Source organism: Lagenorhynchus albirostris, chromosome 7 (assembly GCF_949774975.1).
Source record: "Lagenorhynchus albirostris chromosome 7, mLagAlb1.1, whole genome shotgun sequence".
Taxonomy (NCBI): domain Eukaryota; kingdom Metazoa; phylum Chordata; class Mammalia; order Artiodactyla; family Delphinidae; genus Lagenorhynchus; species Lagenorhynchus albirostris.
Genome location: NC_083101.1, coordinates 85,860,249 through 85,872,790, shown reverse-complemented (window position 1 = coordinate 85,872,790; position 12,542 = coordinate 85,860,249). Strand labels below are relative to the sequence as shown.

General features: G+C 38.7%; 1 protein-coding gene across 1 annotated transcript in view; it reads right to left on the bottom strand.

The window, feature by feature from the left end:
* Positions 1–5,663, bottom strand: part of AOPEP (aminopeptidase O (putative)) — a 359,663-nt gene extending 354,000 nt beyond the window's left edge. Inside the window, exon 1 of the mRNA XM_060155372.1 lies at positions 5,597–5,663. The gene's annotated coding sequence lies outside the window, so the exon portion shown is untranslated. The remainder of the gene's footprint in view (positions 1–5,596) is intronic.
* Positions 5,664–12,542: the final 6,879 nt, after the last annotated feature.

Genomic DNA, 12,542 nt, shown 5'->3' with positions numbered 1-12,542 from the left:
TAGATGCAGAAAAAGCTTTGGACAAAATTCAACACCCATTTATGATAAAAACCCTCCAGAAAGTAGGAATAGAGGGAAGTTACCTCAACATAATAAAGGCCATATAGGACAAACAAACAGCCAGCATCGTTCTCAATGGTGAAAAACTGAAACCATTTCCACTAAGATCAGGAACAAAACAAGGTTGCCCACTCTCACCACTATTATTCAAAATAGTTTTGGAAGTTTTAGCCACAGCAATCAGAGAAGAAGAAGAAATAAAAGGAATCCAAATTGGAAAAGAAGAAGTAAAGCTGTCATTGTTTGCAGATGACATGATACTATACACAGAGAATCCTAAAGACACTACCAGAAAATTACTAGAGCTAATCAATGAATTTGGTAAAGTAGCAGGATACAAGATTAATGCACAGAAATCTCTTGCATTCCTATACACTAATGATGGAAAATCTGAAAGAGAATTTAAGGAAACACTCCCATTTACCACTGCAACAAAAAGAATAAAATACCTAGGAATAAACCTGCCTAAGAAGACAAAAGACCTGTATGCAGAAAACTATAAGACACTGATGAAAGAAATTAAAGATGATACCAACAGATGGAGAGACATACCATGTTCCTGGATTGGAAGAATCAACATTGTGAAAATGACTATACTACCCAAAGCAATCTACGGATTCAGTGCAATCCCAATCAAACTACCAATGGAATTTTTCACAGAACTAGAACAAAAAATTTCACAATTTGTACGGAAACACAAATGACCCCGAATAGCCAAAGCAATCTTGAGAAAGAAAAACAAAACTGGAGGAATCAGGCTCCCGGACTTTGGACTATACTACAAAGCTACGGTAATCATGACAGTATGGTACTGGCACAAAAACAGAAATATAGATCAATGGAACAGGATGGAAAGCCCACAGATACACCCATGCATATATGGTCACCTTATTTTTGATAAAGGAGGCAAGAATATACAGTGGAGAAAAGACAGCCTCTTCAATAAGTGATGCTGGGAAAACTGGACAGCTACATGTAAAAGAATAAAATTAGAACACTACCTAACACCACACACAAAAATAAACTCAAAATGGGTTAAAGACCTAAATGTAAGGCAAGACACCATAAAACTCTTAGAGGAAAACATAGGCAGAACACTGTATGACATAAATCACAGCAAGATCCTTTTTGTCCCACCTCCTAGAGAAATGGAAATAAAAACAAAAATAAACAAATGGAACCTAATGAAACTTAAAAGCTTTTGCACAGCAACAGAAACCATAAACAAGACGAAAGGACAACCCTCAGAATGGGAGAAAATATTTGCAAATGAAGCAACTGACAAAGGACTAATCTCCAAAATTTACAAGCAACTCATGAAGCTCAATATCAAAAAAACAACCCAATCCAAAAATGGGCAGAAGACCTAAATAGATATTTCTCCAAAGAAGATATACAGATAGCTAACAAACACATGAAAGAATGCTCAACATCACTAATCATTAGAGAAATGCAAATCAAAAGTACAATGAGGTATCACCTCACAGCAGTCAGAATGGGCATCATCAAAAAATCTACAAACATAAATTCTGGACAGGGTGTGGAGAACAGGGAACCCTCTTGCAATGTTGATGGCAATGTAAATTGATACAGCCACTATGGAGAACAGTATGGAGGTTCCTTAAAAAGTAAAAACAGAACTACCATATGACCCAGCAATCCCCGTACTGGGTGTATACCCTGAGAAAACTATAATTCAAAAAGAGTCATGTACCACAATGTTCACTGCAGCACTGTTTACAATAGCCAGGACATGGAAGCAACCTAAGTGTCCATCGACAGATGAATGGATAAAGAAGATGTGGCACATATATACAATGGAATATTACTCAGCCATAAAATGAAACAAAATTGAGTTATTTGTAGTCAGGTGGATGGACCTAGAGTCTGTCATACAGAGTGAAGTAAGTCAGAAATAGAAGAACAAATACCATATGCTAACACATATATATCGAATCTAGAAAATAAAAAAAGAAAGGTTCTGAAGAACCTAGAGGCAGGACAGGAATAAAGACGCAGACATAGAGAATGGACTTGAGGACACAGGGAGGGGGAAGGGTAAGCTGGGATGAAGTGAGAGAGTGGCATGGACATATATACACTACCAAATGTAAGACAGATAGCTAGTGGGAAGCAGCCGTATAGCACAGGGAGATCAGCTCCGTGCTTTGTGACCACCTAGAGGGGTGGGATAGCGAGGGTGGGAGGGAGACGCAAGATGGAGAAGATATGGGGATATATGTATGTGTATAGCTGATTCACTTTGTTATAAAGCAGAAACTAACACACCATTGAAGGCAATTATATTCCAATAAGGATGTTAAAAAGTAAGAAAATAAAGCAGAGATCAGCAAACTAGAAAGAAATTAATTAACATACAGGTTAGGATACAGGATTCTAGTTAGTATAATTTAATTTTCTTGTAATTACCACATATCAAATACTATTCAAAGAATAACAATTTTCATAGAGAAATGCAAATCAAAACTACAGTGAGGTATCACCTCACACCAGTCAGAATGGCCATCATTAAATTGTCTACAAATAATAAATGCTGGAGAGGGTGTGGAGAAAAAGGAACCCTCCTACCCTGTTGGTAGGAATATAAACTGGTACAGCCACTATAGAGAACAGTATGGAGGTTCCCTAAAAAACTAAAATTAGAATTACCATATGATCCTGCAATCCCACTCCTGGGCATATATTCAGAAAAGACAAAAACTCTAATTGAAAAAGATATATGCACCCCAATGTTCACAGCAGCACTATTTACAATAGCCAAGGTATGGAAGCAAACTAAAGGTCCATCAACAGATGAATGGATAAAGAACATGTGGTATATATGTACAATGGAATATTACTCAGTCATAAAACGAATGAAATCATGCCATGTGCAGCAATATGGATGGCAATATGGATGGACCTAGAGATTACCATACTAAGTGAAGTAGGTCAGACAGAGAAAGACAAATACCATATGATATCACTTATATGTGGAATCTAAAAAAAGGATACAAGTAAACTTATTTACAAAACAGAAATAGACTCATAGACACAGAAAACAAACTTATGGTTACCAAAGTTGAAAGAGGCAGGAGGGATAAATTAGGAGTTTGGGATTAACAGATACATACTACTACATATAAAACAGATTAACAACAAGAACCTACTGTATAGCACAGGGAACTATATTCAATGTTTTGTAATAATCTATAATGGAAAAGAATATATATATGTATGTATAACTGAATCACCTTGCTGTACACTTGAAAATAACAGAACATTGTAAATCAACTATACGTCAATTAAAAAAATAAAAATAAATTAGAAAAAAATTTTTCAAAGAACTAGAATACAATATTCAAAGAACAAAAAGCCAAAACCAGACTAATAATAATATTAGAAACACTTACATGGCTCTTAGAATATGCCTGGTTTGTTATAACCTGTTTACATATACTACTAACTCACATCCCTCACAACAACCTCAGACAACAAGTATTCTTATTATTCCCATTTTACAAATGAGGAAACTGAGGTGTAGAGGGGTCAACCATGTTGTCTGGGCTCGCTGTCCTACTAGTAAGTGGCAGAGCAAGGACTGGAATCCTGCAAGCGTGCTTTCCCGGTCCTTAATTTTAATTGCTATGGTTTACAATCTCTTGGTGATATTAAGGAGTACACTACATAAAGTCTAGGAAAACTCAAAATGCAAAGCAGTTTGGGGGCCAAATATAACAAATGTTCTGAGGAAATCACCAAATCACAACACAACAATAAATGAGATTCATAATGACTGCTCTAAGACATAAGGGAAAGTTAAAATATGTTCAGTATACTTACTGTTTTAGAAGGCAAAGAATTATTTAGTGCATTTAAATTTTTTCCATCCAAAACTGTCAATATGATTTTCATTTCTAAAGGGGTAAAACTTTCAACTGTCCAAAATTACTCATTCCCTGAGAGCTCTAAACAGAAAGTTACTGAGCAATCTTATTTGCCAATTATCTCATTCTTAATGAAATATGGTATGTGTGTGGTGTGTGTGTGTGTGTGTGTGTGGTGTGTGTAGGGGGATCATAAATAAATTAAGGTTTCCACGTGTTTTGATTCTAGGTATATAAGAACTTAATACTAAAGATATTGGAAAGTGTCAAATCATTTGGATAGATGAGTGAATAAACTCATAGAATTGTGTCATTATTATAAAAGCCTAGAATCTGATCACTCATAGTGAGTTATAAAAAAAAAAAAGTACAGGCTTTCAACTCATACATAGAACTGAACTTCAAGCTTGTCTCCACCAGTATAGTTACCATGAATTTTTGGCAAGTTAATTTCACATACCTGAACCAAAGTTTCCTTCCCTGTAAGTTGAGGATACTAATTCTTAACTCACAAGGTTCTTGTGTGAGCTAAGGAAAAAACACATGCAAAGTGCTGAACACAGTCCCTGGGATATAGCAGATGGTCAACAAACAGCGACTACTATTATTCCCTAACCTTTTTCTACTTTGTCCCCCAAATGTAAGAGCCTAATCTTACCAATTAGCAAGTCATTCATAGGCTTCTCAGAATTACAGTAAGTACAGTACCATATGCCCTATTCAAAAATGGAGCATATGAAAGTACAAGAAAATACAAAACCAAATCATCAAATGAGACAAAAACGTCGGAATCCTGTTTCTCCACCCATATCTTTTCTGGTTGGTTTTGTAATAACCCGCATTCCTTTATCAACAATACGAATCCTATCATTTTTTGGCGGTCTAAACATTCCTAGTTGGGTACTGTTGCTTATTTATTTTGACGGCTACCTTTGCGAGGATAATTGTAATCATTGCTTGAAAACAAAAAAGAAATACAGGACAGGAGCATTTTAATAAAATGCTGTAACTGTTTCATCTATCTCGACGGTTGACTGGATGCCATGTGGATCATTTATTATAGCAATATATTTTCACATTACTGCGCCACCCCCTTACCCAACAAACACATGCCTTAATGAGCAAAACTCCAGACTGACAGTGAACGAATGCTCTTTAGGGACACAATAACTCAAAACTTGGTGCTCTCAGTAAGGATCCTAGGGGAGGAGGGAAGGTGGCCGGGTGTCACTGCAAGTGGAAATGAACAGAATCGGAAACTGTTCTGTCTCCTTAAACAAGATTGGAGATGAGCCCTGTGGGGCTAGGAGCGGAGAGAGGCGGGTTAGGTGGGCCTTGGAGGCAACAGAGGAAGGAGGCGGCAACTGCAGTCTGGGAAATGTCTGTGCCACCGGGGAGAGGAGCGTCAGAGCCCATCACCACCCGAGGGTGGAGGCGGAGAGAAGTGGCAGGCTCAGCCCAGTCCCCAGAACTGGTTCAGCTTCAGGAGTCTGGAAGGACTGAGAGGGAATGGGAACCCAGGTGATCAAGAAAGATGAGGGTAGGGATGGGCTCCTGGCTGCCTTCAAAGCGGGACGCTGCTGACCCCGCCGCCATCCAGGTGCCGCTGGAGAGGAAGGCAGGGACCCAACAGGGAGCGCTCAGGTTACCTGTGTCAGCCGCCTGCCCGCTCGTCTCCACTTCCGCAGACTAGGTGTTACCACGGGCTACCCGGGCACGCGCCGAGTGACGTCATCCTCGCGCGCCCGAGCCGCCGTCCGCCTGGCCCCGCCCCTTGAGTGCAGGGGGTGGGGCAGTGGAGGTCTGCGCAGGCGCGGAGCTGCCTGGGGCTTGGGAAGGCGTGAAAAAGGCTTGTTTTGGATTTTGTAGGGTCGCCGTCTTACCCTCCTACTCCTAGTTGCAAAATCTTATAGGGACTTAAGAAAAAAAATGTTATTGAAATACAGACATGGACTTTTTATTCTTTATTTTGCTCTTCCTCTTCCGTATATAACTCTTGTTTGTATACTCGTTCGTTCCAGCACAGTTTATTTAAGTCCTATTGTGTTCCAGGCAAGCACTGTTACAGAATCTGGGATACAGCGATGACAAAACAGACACAATGCTTCCTCATAGAGAAAGCAAACATTGAATAACTCACCAAAGATATTTTAGGCGTATCTCATTTTATTGCCCTTCACTTTATGCCACTGGGCAACCCTGCCATTGTCAGATAATAGTTAGCATTTTTTAGCAATAAAGTATTTTTAATTAAGGTAAGTATTTTTTTTACATAATGCTATTGCACACTTAATAGACTACAGTATAGTGTAAACATAATTTTATTTTCACTTAAAAACCAAAAAAATCATGTGAGTTACTCAAAAACTAAAGGAGGATGTCAGAGAAGTGCCCTATGAAGAGGCTCATCAAGCTGAGAAGGGAAGAAGCCAGCTCTATGATGATCTGGAGCAAGAACAACCAAGAGAATGATGGAAAGCTATGGGGAGGGGACTGAATGTAGTGGTGCCCTTGAGAAAGTGAGAAAATAGGCTAGGGGAAGAATAGAAGATGAGATTAACAAGGCAAGGAGAGTTCTGATCTCGCAAAGTTTCTTTGCAGGAGGCATGGATTTTATTTTAACTATAATGGGAAGCCAGTGAAGAGTTTTAAACATGCAAGTGACAGGATCTGGTTTTATAAGATCACTCTGCCTGCTGTGTATAAGAATAAACGATTTGGAGTCCGAGAAAGAGTTCAAAGAGAACAGTTGCTTTTGCAATGATCAGGTAAGAAATGATGGAGAGAAGTGAACAAATTTAAGGAATAATTTGGAGGTAGATATGACAGACTTGGAGATAGATTAGATAAGGCCATAGGGAAAGAAAGGTGTCAAAATGACTTCTAAATTTTGGGCTTTTGCAAATAGCTGGATAACACAGCTAAGACACTTTCTAATACTTCACAAGATTTTCCCCTCCTCCTTTCAACCCTGATCCCTTTGCTTCTTTGTTACCAAGCCCTCTCAGTTCTCCTCTTACCTTTGTGATCATCTCCCCTCAGTTTCCATCAAGGGCCTCCTTTTTCCTTTCCTTTCCCTTAACTCTTTACCCCTTGAGCTTCTTATGCTACATCAGGGGCTGCAAGCCCAAAAGCCTACAGTGCCCAGGCAGTGAACACAAAGGAATGAACCTCGTGGATAGAGACTATGAAGAACTGGAGCTCATGGTCCCTACTCAGCTCTAATTGATTTTTGCCAACCAGCAATCTTTCCTAGTGATAGATCCTCCCATTTTTAAAGAGAAATCAATATGCAGATACATGAAATCTCTCAAATTTCAAATGTTGGTAACTAATTCAAATTTTGTTGAACTCTTTTTTGGATCAAACAAAATGCATCTGCAGGCCAGATGAGGCCTGCAAGCTACAACTTTGCCTCCTTGATGGATATCTTCCCAGGATGGTGATTTTTGTCTACTTTCATGTGACTATCACCTGTAAGCTGATAACTCCCAAGCCTATCTCACCACCCAAGCCTTTCAAAATTTCTTATTGAAGTACTCAGATTCCACTGAGATATCCAGTTGGCATCTCAAACTGGACATTTAAAACTGAACTCATTATCTACCCTGGCCCCCAAACCTAACCTACTCAAGTATTCTGTCTCAGTTAACAGCATCAATGTCGACCCACTCACCAAAGCCTGAAATCCAGCATCATCCCAGACTTGTTCCTCTCCTTGTCCTGATCTTGATCTCTTCAATATTTATCACATCTGCCCATCACCTCCATTCTAACTAATCACTGCCTTTGCTCAAGCCTTTCTAACCTCTCTCGGGCAAGTCATGTGACCTCTCTACACCTGTTTTTTCACTTGTTAAATGAAAGGATTGAACTAGGTGATTCCTAGGATCTGTTCCATTGTCAAATTCTGTTTCATAGGGCTTCCCTGGTGGCGCAGTGGTTGAGAATCTGCCTGCTAATGCAGGGGACACGGGTTCGAGCCCTGGTCTGGGAGGATCCCACATGCCGCGGAGCAACTAGGCCCGTGAGCCACAACTACTGAGCCTGCGCATCTGGAGCCTGTGCTCCGCAACAAGAGAGGCCACAATAGTGAGAGGCCAACGCACCACGATGAAGAGTGGCCCCTGCTTGCCACAACTAGAGAAAGCCCTCGCACAGAAATGAAGACCCAACACAGCAAAACTAAATAAAATTAATAAACTCCTACCCCCAACATCTTCTTAAAAAAAAAATTCTGTTTCATAAAGCCACCGAATTTGTCAGAGTAGTTACTTATCACTTTTTTGTTGGTTTTTGGCCTGGCTTTTTTTTTTTCTTTTTCTTTTTGCAGCTCCACACTGCTTGCCAGATCTTACTTCCCCGACCAGGGATTGAACCCTGGCCCTCGGCAGTGAAAGCGCAGAGTCCTACCCACTGGACCGCCAAGGAATTCCCTGGCCTGGCTATCTGAATACCAAGAATACTGCGGCTAGATTGACAGGAAAAACTGGACTTGATAAAAATAATCAATACAAAATGAAATTAACATTGACTAAAACTGGACACAATTTTATTGTAGAATAAACACTGGCTGAAAAAGAACTACTGATTTGTAACATTGAAAACTGAAAAAGCCGAGAAATACAGACAAGGTAAAATTTGTCGTTTAGTAAAAGTTGATGTAAAAATCAAATATTCAGGGATTCCCTAGTGGCGCAGTGGTTGAAAGTCCGCCTGCCGATGCAGGGGACACGGGTTCGTGCCCCGGTCCGGGAAGATCCCACATGCCACGGAGCAGCTGGGCCCGTGAGCCATGGCCGCTGAGCCTGCGCGTCCGGAGCCTGCGCTCCGCAACGGGAGAGGCCACAAGAGTGAGAGGCCCGCGTATCGCGGAAAAAAAAAAAAATCAACTATTCATGTCAAAATTTAGATCTACAAAGTTTGTGCAGAAAAAAAAAACTTGGCCTTGGTTAATTACCCACAAAAGAAAGTTCATGATGTCAGAAGCTCCAATGGCTAGTATATTTCATGAAGAGAAAAAATAATACTGAATTATAACTTCAAATGTAAATGAACTGGAATTGATTCCAGCTAAAATGATTTTAGTAAAAATGGAAAAACAAGACAGTTTAACTATAATATAAAGTTGATCATGGCATTAAATTGGCATAATGAAATTTGCTCCAGAAAGTACTATGTTTTATATTAAAGATTTCAAATAGAATTTTAAAACTTGGATTGCAGTCACGAGCATGGTCATTTCTGATATTAACAAGTTATAAAAAGTTGGTTTAGATGTAGAAGTTTTCTCATTTTGATGAGTTGGGCTAAAAAGAACTCAGAAAACTAGAAAAGTGTGCAGTTAAAACTCTGTATGTGGCAGTTAAACAACTAGAGCCAAGACAGCAAATCACTTGATACGAGCTATTTTGTTTTTCTGAGTCATTCATATAGTACCAATCACCACCATGTTTCAACTGACACTTTGTTATATTTGTACTCACAAAAATAAAGACCCCCTTCCATTGTCTTTTTTTCTTTCTACCTGTTTCTCATGGTTATGTAGGAAAAGTCAGCTTTTACAGAATAAATTATTATGAAAAAATGTAATCTTTTTTTTAAAGAAATCAATTTCTAAGACTCTGGTTTATGTAAAATATGGTGTGTGTTCTTGAAGGTTATTTGCACAACACTTGAAATTATAATTATGTAAGTGCCACCTTTCCTACAGAGGAGATCCTTTGGTTTTAATTTGAAAGATTATAAAAACCCTGATATTTTAATATCAGTTTCTTATACCTCAAAATACATAGAAAAAGGTAAATCAAGTCAGTTTATATACTTGATACATAAACACAGCAATAAATGTTTCATTTTCAAACATGAAAAATAAATAAATAAATAAATAAAGGTTATCTTGAAAAAAAATGAAAATTTAAAGAATCGCAACTCACTGTCTTTTTTAAATTCTCTATCTCTAGTGTTGCTTTTGTAGCTTCAGTCTTCAGATATTTTTAAATATAGTATTTATCTTTAGATGGAGAAGAACCCATCAAACTTGTAAAATACCCAGGCCAGCAACTGAAGGGAAAATATACCCCCAGCCCCACTTTGGCTTACCTTACTTTGCATATTACTTCTTAAAGCTAAATCTCAAAAGTCTATCAAAAAATTTCTCATGAATTTCTCACAAAAGAAAAGTATTTTTGATTGGGTCCAAGAGTGTTCAGGGACTTCTATTTATAATGCTTTAATGATCCATTTAAAAAATAGTTTTCTAGAAAATACTTTTTTTGATGAAAATTATTGGTGTAAGTATAATTTTGATTTCATGTTAATATACACAAAATCAGTGCTTCACAGAATCAAAGTTAACATCTTGCATTCATTCAATAGCTCCTGAAAATCTTTAGTCTTTCAGTTCTAAAACTCCTATTTTTGAGTATTTATTCATGCCACAAGCTGTTGTAGTTTCATAAGGTCTGCATAATTGGAGTGCATATAGCCTGGTTTCAGATATGCTTTTCATCAATGACTATTTTTCCCTCTGATGCTATCAGCTCCATGAAATCTGTTAATATTCCCACTGAGATTTAGTGCATTGGATTTAATTTCAAGAGAATTTCTGACTTGGCCCAGGTGAACTAAATACAATAAAGGAGGAGAAGGCAGAGACTGCTGGCTATCCCTCAATATCCAAGCTGTTTTCCTCACAGAAATAGAATCCCTCACATTTTAGATAACAGAATATCCTATCTTAGCTGGACACATGACCACTCAGAAAAAAGACAATATTTTCCAGCCTCCCTTGCAGCTAGATGTGGCCCTGTGACTAAGTGCTGGTTAATTGACAGGAAGAGTAAGTATAATGTAGCATCCCTTATAAAATAGATAGAACATGAGTTTGTTTTCTTCCCATCCTCCTTCCTGTTGACTGGAACGCAGATGTGTTGGCTACTCCTAGAGTAGCCAACTTGGTTTATAATTTAACCTTCAGAGGCTTATGGGAAAGCAATGAGATAGAAGGAGCCTATAACCCTGAGGACTTTGTGGATAGAGCCACAATACCAGCTCTGAACTATCTACCTCTGCATTTGTGCCAAGAGAGATAAGCCACTCTCTTTTTTAAAATTTTATTGAAGTATAGTTGATTTACAATGTTGTGTTAATTTCTGCTATACAGCAAAGTGACTGAGTTATACATATATATATTCTTTTTCATATTCTTTTCCATTATGGTTTATCACAGGATATTGAATATAGTTCCCTGTGCTATACATTAGGACCGTGTTGTTTTTCCATCCTGTATATAATAGTTTGCGTCTGCTAATCCCAAACTCCCAATCCTTCCCTACCCCCATGTCACCTCCCCCTTGGCGACCACAAGCCTGTTCTCTATGTCTGTGAGTCTGCTTCTATTTCATAGATTATGTTCATTTGTGTCATATTTTAGCTTCCACATATAAGTGATATCATATGGTATTTGTCTTTCTCTTTCTGACTTACTTCGTTTTGTATGATAATATCTGGGTCCATCCATATTGCTGCAAATGGCATTATTTCTTTCTTTTCTATGGCTGAGTAATATTCCATAATATACCACATCTTCTTTATCCATTCATCTGTCGATGGATATTTAGGTTGTTTCTAGGTCTTGGCTATTGTAAATAGTGCTGGTATGAACAGAGGATTGCATGTATCTTTTCGTATTATAGTTTTGTCTGGATATATGTCCAGGAGTGGGATTGCTGGGTCATATGGCAGCTCTATATTTAGTTTGTTGAGGAACCTCTGTACTGTTTTCCATAGCGGCTGCACCAATTTACATTCCCACCAAGAGAAGCCACTCTCTTTTTAAAGTCACTTTATTTTGGGTCTATTTCTTCCACCTTACCTAACTGATATATAAGGACTAGAATTCAAAAGAAAAATATACAGTTAAGCCATTTTCAGACTTCATGCAGACCTGAATAGCAAAAAGGAAAAGCCTCCTGAAGGAAGCGCAGGCTCGCTTCAGTAACCCCAAGGCCTGAAGACCAGAAGACAAAGGCCTGTAAGAGATATTGTCTAATGGCAGTAACTCCTAAATTCAAGTTTCTTCGTAAAGCAAGTACTTCATATTTATAGCCTTACTCATTGTATCCTACCTAATATCCTGTCTTTCCCTTACTAACAGAGCCCTGATTTTGTGGAAGAAAATCCATCGACCTCAGAGAAATTAGGCCCCTTCACCACCCCAACAGATGAAAGATTATAAATCTAAGCCAGTTATGGAATCCCATTCCTTTCTGTCCCTTATTCATGGGCCCAGCTTTCCTTACAGCCAAGTGTAGCCATGTTGCCCAGTCTAGCCAATGAAATGGATAGGTAGCTGCTAAGAGCTCCTGGGACAGATTTTACCTCCTTATAAAAAGATAGCCGTAAAAGGAGAGCTAGCTGCATTGTACTGCCCTTTTCTTTATTACTTGTGACGCCAACGTAAGGGAAAAGATGGTTGGACCACCATGTTGACCATAGATGGTCACAGGATGGAGTCAACATGCTGAGGAACGAGGGGGAGAGAAAGTGTAAGAGTCTGAGTCATTGCTGACATCGTTGAGCTGCTGACCAGCC